A 6000-nucleotide genomic window follows, 5' to 3' on the forward strand; every position below is an offset into this window, starting at 1 on the left:
AGACACTGAAAAAAGTAGTGAAACTATCTGCAATTATTTGTGGGTTCGTAACACTGTTACTATCTAATGTGATTTCTTCCATCTTATCTGTAGTTTTACCAAGATATCTCCAAAATTTATGAGGATGATTTTTAATGAATTCAGGCTAAGTGATGTTATAACATGTCAGCTTCAATAAGTTTCCGCGCTAAAGGTTTTTTTAAGTCATTTTACGGTTGGAGTGATACATGTCTGTGTTTGCGCAGGTGCTTTAGTTTACGCATTTATTGCATAACTTGTCTAATAACCCACAGATTTTTACGTCTTGCGTACATAGCTCTGGTTTGAACAAAATGTTCAAGACAGTATTTGACAGCATCCTTTAGACGTGTCCACATGTTTTCGACATCACTGTTTTTATTATTTTCATGTGTAGTGCCAAGGTAATCAATAATATCATTAGCATTTCAGTGTGCATATTCGTTAACATAATCAACTCGTTTATCAGTAGCAGCAATAACAGAGTTCATCCCAACAAAAAGAAAGTAGGCTGTGATCAGAGACACTAGGTTCTCCACGTATAACTCCCGATGAAAAGTGCTGTCCGATAAACAATAAATCTAAGACAGCATTTGCATGTGTGCACTCGTTAACAGCTTGCTCTAGATTTAGTGCTAACATAATATCTCAACTGTGAGAATCTCAACTGTGACAAAGTTCGGTCCTCATACCACTGAGCTTGCTATCAGTTGATAGAAATAGCTCATATTTGAAAATATTTGCTTCTGTATGCATCTCCTTTTTATTCGTATTTGAGAATGTCTGACTCGATTTGCAATTTCTTTCGAAGACATTTTATTTGCTGTGCATTTTACCAACCCCTCCTTTCTCTTCTCTTTTTGAATAACATAAACACTACTCTTTAGTATTCAAACCGACTTAAGTCGTGTTTTTAAAATTTTTTTTCATATGCTTATTAGAGAGTGACAGCATCGTCCAACGTGGTTTCAGCCCTTCTTAACATAAAAACATAGTTCTGCATCACTCAGGGTATTTTGCAAGGGCACTCACGGAAAACCTGGAAAACTCGGGCAATTTGGAAATGTCAACTTGGTAGAGACCCTGCTTCTGTGCGCGTTGCAGTGCGCCAGAAAGGGTACTTTATATATACCTGTGCGACGGAAAGGCTTTGCTTATTGCCAACTAAAACACTATGAGCTCCATGCATTCCCAAACATGCTTATCTGGGGGCGGCACGTTTCTCCCCCCCCCCCCCTTTTTTACCGAGCTGTTTGCAAACTGCATGAACATGAATGGGGATTAAGGTGATATCGGCCATGTTCTGCTGCAAGAGTGTCGGCTCCTGCAATCGCCGAAGCTAAGCTGCATTGATCTGAGCTTGTAAATGAAATGGAGGCCGCTTCCAGGAACGCCGACTGATGATAGCTCCGCCTGCCGTGGAATAGTTTGAATGTCCGCTTTGTGCGATACAGTTACAGTAGTGGCGGCGGGGGATGTCCCCTTCCTCCGCAATAACAATTCCTGATCACCAAGAATGCACCAAAAACTCAAGGAAGACGAACAAATGCTATCCACACAAAGGTCGGGGTAAGTGGACGCCGGCGCCGGAAAGTGCCCCTGCTCTCTGTCGATGGTCTGCTTCTCTTCTCGTTTGTGCAGGATGTCACCTTCTCCCCCTTCGACAGACTTGTTTCCTATTGTCCCACGAGCCAGCCAAATGGTTTTGGGCACTCATGGGTGTGTTGAAGCATTGCGGACAAAGCGGTTGCAATGTTTGTCATCAATATGGGCAGTGCTCAGGCACCAAAATACAGATAGGATAAACAGCAGAGATTTTCTGTCTCTACGACTCGTGGATGAAGTACAGACGGCAGCACTCCAGGGCATGAGGTCATGTGATGAAATCGGGATTGTGATACCTTCAATAACCAAAGTACAAGCGTGTTGTAACAATTCATGACGGTACTGACAACACTTGTGTTCTTTTATTCTGTCCATGTCTGCGGTTGTACTACCCTCATGTATGAAACTGCCTGTCAATTCGTGACCCATGCAAGTGGGGACAAATGTTTCCACCCACAGTCAATTATGAAATTTGAGGCTCCAGTTACAGTCAGTCATTTTTCTTGTTCCTCAATGAGGCGAATATTTATTGTTCTTTCCCATTTCATCAGAGACACTTCAGAAAACCTTGTTTTTCAGGCGTTTGCTTTGCCAGGCGTCTGAAAACCTTAGTATGTGTGCCAACTTTTGGCAGTGATTCGTGGAAAATGGAAGACAGCACCTTGTCTTATGATGAATGAAATCAGAATGCAAGTGTGGCAACTGGGGCATAGAACGCAGTGGCTGCATGATTCTGCCCATCCACCTACTCCCCCTGCCCAACCCCTTTCTCTCTCTAATGATGTCTTGCCGTTACGGCCACAAGGGAGAACAGAACGGGCCGATTCTGCGTTCACGTCTGGCAACACCCTTGTTTTGTTGCGGGCCATTCTCACAGTTTTATGGAAACTGCCACTTGCGCCACAAGTTGAGGCGACCTGAAGAGCGCGGGTCCCCAAAAAGTCCTCTCTCCTCCACTCTCCCTAAGCCTGCACCTTTCAAGATAGCAGTGCAGTGCGCTACAGAGAGTCTAGCTTACAGCGCAGATCCTTTTTTTTTTTTTTTTTGTAGCCCTTTCTGATCGCTACCAGTGAAAGCCTTCCCTTGATTTTTGTCAGTAAATGCTGATTGAAGTTAAGACTGTGCCTTGAGCATTCAGATTATTTTAAACTGATGCACAAGTGGGGTACCTGCTGTTTTCCTATTTTATTAATGTACACAAAGCAGGAGTGCAGGTATTCAGTTTGAAATCTAAAGGTAATGACTGCTACTAGTTCAAAACAAACACAGCCTTGAAGATTCCTGCTCTCCTGAGGCATGCTGGAGAACTGACATGGTGCTGCATGCCCCATATGCAGCCTAGCCAGATATATCATTTACAAATTGAACTTTTCAAAAAGGGGCGGCATATTAATTGCAGTGAACTGTAGGTTGCTCCACAACAGGGTGAAATACCACTGCGCTATCACTGTCTTTTTCAATCTACTGTTTGGCTGTAGGATTGTGATTTATTTTGTATATACAGTACACCCCTTCTAGACAAACTTCAAGGGACCAGAAAATTTGTTCGTCCTATCAGAAGTTCTCCATAATGAAAGTACCCCTAAAAAATATTTGAGCAGGCCAGGTGCACCCAAATGTTACATGTAAACACTTCATAAAGTAGTCTTTCAGAGAGAGGATGATTGCAGTTAAAATAGACTCCCGATTAACTTAATTAAGACGAAATCTCTGATGAGACGAACAATGCGAAACATTTGGTTGGTTTTCCATAGTACTCAATGTAAAAGAAATCTGCTTAAAGGGCTACTGACCACCCTCCAGCCTAAAATAGTTTCTCAATCTTTTTTAGGCTTGTAGTACAGCTCAGAACGAGCAAAAAAGGAAGGTGGAAGGGGTGATGAATAGGAACGGAAAACGGTGAGCGCTAACTTCCAACTGATGGTTTATTTTGTGACTCAGAAGGCTATACTTATACACTCAGCAAACCATGTGACATGAAGAGAGAACAACACAAAACCAAGGAACAAAAGCTAAAGGAACTATGTGAAAAAACATTCAGACAGCCTGTGGCGGTACTCCGAGATACGCCAATTCATTGCTTGATAACGATAATGAAGGTGAGCTTACACATGCATGATCAAGGCCTATGATAGCTTTTGCTTCAATGATTTCTCCTGTGAGCTGACTACGACTATGACCTAGAATGACACATTGTTCCAAAACAGGTATGCATCCACACGTTTTGCAGTGCTGCGTAACAAACCCCCCTGCTGTAATACAATTCTTAGCATTGTAACAACGTTCACGCAGCCTATCATTCAGACATCGGCCAGTGTGACCGACGTAATGTTTTCCGCGCTTTAGTGGAAAACACTTAACAGCACAATGTGTGCAATTAACAAACTTTTTATCATTCTTATCACAGCTAGGAGGAGCCTCCTTGTTCGGATTAGTGAGCTTGCAAGTGCTCATAAGCTTGTTAGGGGCAGAAAACCCCACACAAATATTCGCTCTTCAGATTATGTGAGACGGTGTGGATATACGGGATAACGCTTGTCTTACACGGAGTAGTTGTAGGATTATCTTCATGCCGGTTGTCTTTTCTAAACTCTCTTAGAATCCGTTCAGCTACTGACACTTGTAAGGACACGGGATAACCAGCCTGCGAAAGCCGTTCGCACTGAGAAGCCAAGCTAGACAAAATGTTGTGGGAGCACGATTTTTGCAAAGCATTATTTAGGCAAAAATTAGCAATGCCTCTCTTGACCAACTTAGAATGAGCAGAATGAAATGGAAGAAGTGGTTTGTTGGCACGAGTTTCATAGTACCAACATGTGTGAATGTCGGAACAAGCTAAGTGCAGATCCAAAAACAGGATCGTGTCATTCTGTGGGAGCTCGTGGGTAATGTCAAGGGGGGCAAGGCATTCTTTGACTATTGGCACCACCATGGCAACCTCAGTCTCAAGGTCAGCCAAGGTCACTATAGTTTAAAAATAGTGACACCCACAGTTCTTTGGTAGTCGGTGAGAATTAAACAGGCTGAGCGAATCTGTATAATGCCTGCTTTAAGCAAATGCATTGTTTTGTGGGCCACTGTGCAGGAAGATAGCAGTAGCATGGCATGAAACGCAAGCAAACATACGCTATCCCCTTTCCTAGACTGTGGTCTTGTGGTGTTGCATTAATTGCATAAAACTCAACCAGCCGGCCTGCCTGCAGTTATGCAGTGAGACATCTCATGTACCTTTTCAGCTCCCATCTTGGCAAACAGTCATGTACTGATATTTTTATGCATGAACAACAGTGTTTTCTAACACTGCAACATGTGTATTTTGGGCACATTACTCTCACCTTTTACAATATCTAGCACACAGCTACATGAGTGTGTGTAAAGAAATGGACACTTTCTTACCTTGCCGGCACTTCATAGAAGGAAAATGTGAAGGTTTTTGGCGCAAACCTCTTGATCAATGAATGGAATGACCACGTTCAACGTCTGGCATGATGGTGACGCTTGATGTTGATAATCATGTGACACTTCTCAACAATGTTCTGCAGCTTTACAAATGCGTTGGTGCCTTATCACGCAAAACAAAAGGATACAGCGTTACATACAGGCAGAAACATTTAAAAGGGCTGTCAGAATAAATCATGACGAGCACAGCAATGAGCAGGTATACAATCCTCATTTGAAATGCCTCAACCAAACCCTTTATCATAATCTGATATCAGAAGTGTCATTGGTGACCACCAAGGGCCATTGTTTAGATCTGCAGCCTAGGAACTGCAAAGGATATCCCTGCAGTATAAATGGGAAGTCACTTGGCATGATGTAAATACCTGCAAAAGTCCACTTTCTGGGCAACAGGTCCCCGTGTTCGCATTGTGGATAGTCATCACTGTGGTTACAGCTTATTTTGCACATGGTTTAGGAAAGATTTCCAAATGGCCACCGCAAGTTCGCCTCTGCTGCAGCTTCTTTTTTAGCCCTGCGCACACAAAGGAAACCAGGCAAGTGTTCTTTGCTGCCTTGCTTAATATATAACTGCATCCGCATCAAATAAACGAGAAGAAAGTGGGTTAACCGAGGGGCCCGATTTTTATTAGTGATATCATGAGAAGCCAACAAACACTGACACCAAGGACAACATAGGGGAAATTACTTGTGCTTAATAAATGGAACGAAGAAACAATAAATTAATGGAAATTAAAGTGGATGAAAAAACAACTTGCCGCTGGTGGGAACTGAACCCACAACCTTTGCATTTCGCGAAGGTTGTGGGTCTCGAACTAGGGTCTCGAACGAGGGTCTCGAATCTGGCAACATTGATGCCTTCAGGTAGCATATGTGGGTTTATTGACCAGTTGCCTTCACCCAAAAAGATCACATTCT

General features: G+C 42.9%; 1 long non-coding RNA gene across 1 annotated transcript in view; it reads left to right on the forward strand.

Moving 5' to 3' along the window:
* LOC142576524 (uncharacterized) overlaps positions 1-5619 on the forward strand; it is a 32075-nt gene extending 26456 nt beyond the window's left edge. The window contains exon 3 of the long non-coding RNA XR_012826864.1: positions 5540-5619. This is a non-coding gene — a long non-coding RNA (uncharacterized LOC142576524). The remainder of the gene's footprint in view (positions 1-5539) is intronic.
* Positions 5620-6000: the final 381 nt, after the last annotated feature.

The sequence above is a fragment of the Dermacentor variabilis genome, chromosome 3 (assembly GCF_050947875.1).
Source record: "Dermacentor variabilis isolate Ectoservices chromosome 3, ASM5094787v1, whole genome shotgun sequence".
NCBI classification, from domain to species: domain Eukaryota; kingdom Metazoa; phylum Arthropoda; class Arachnida; order Ixodida; family Ixodidae; genus Dermacentor; species Dermacentor variabilis.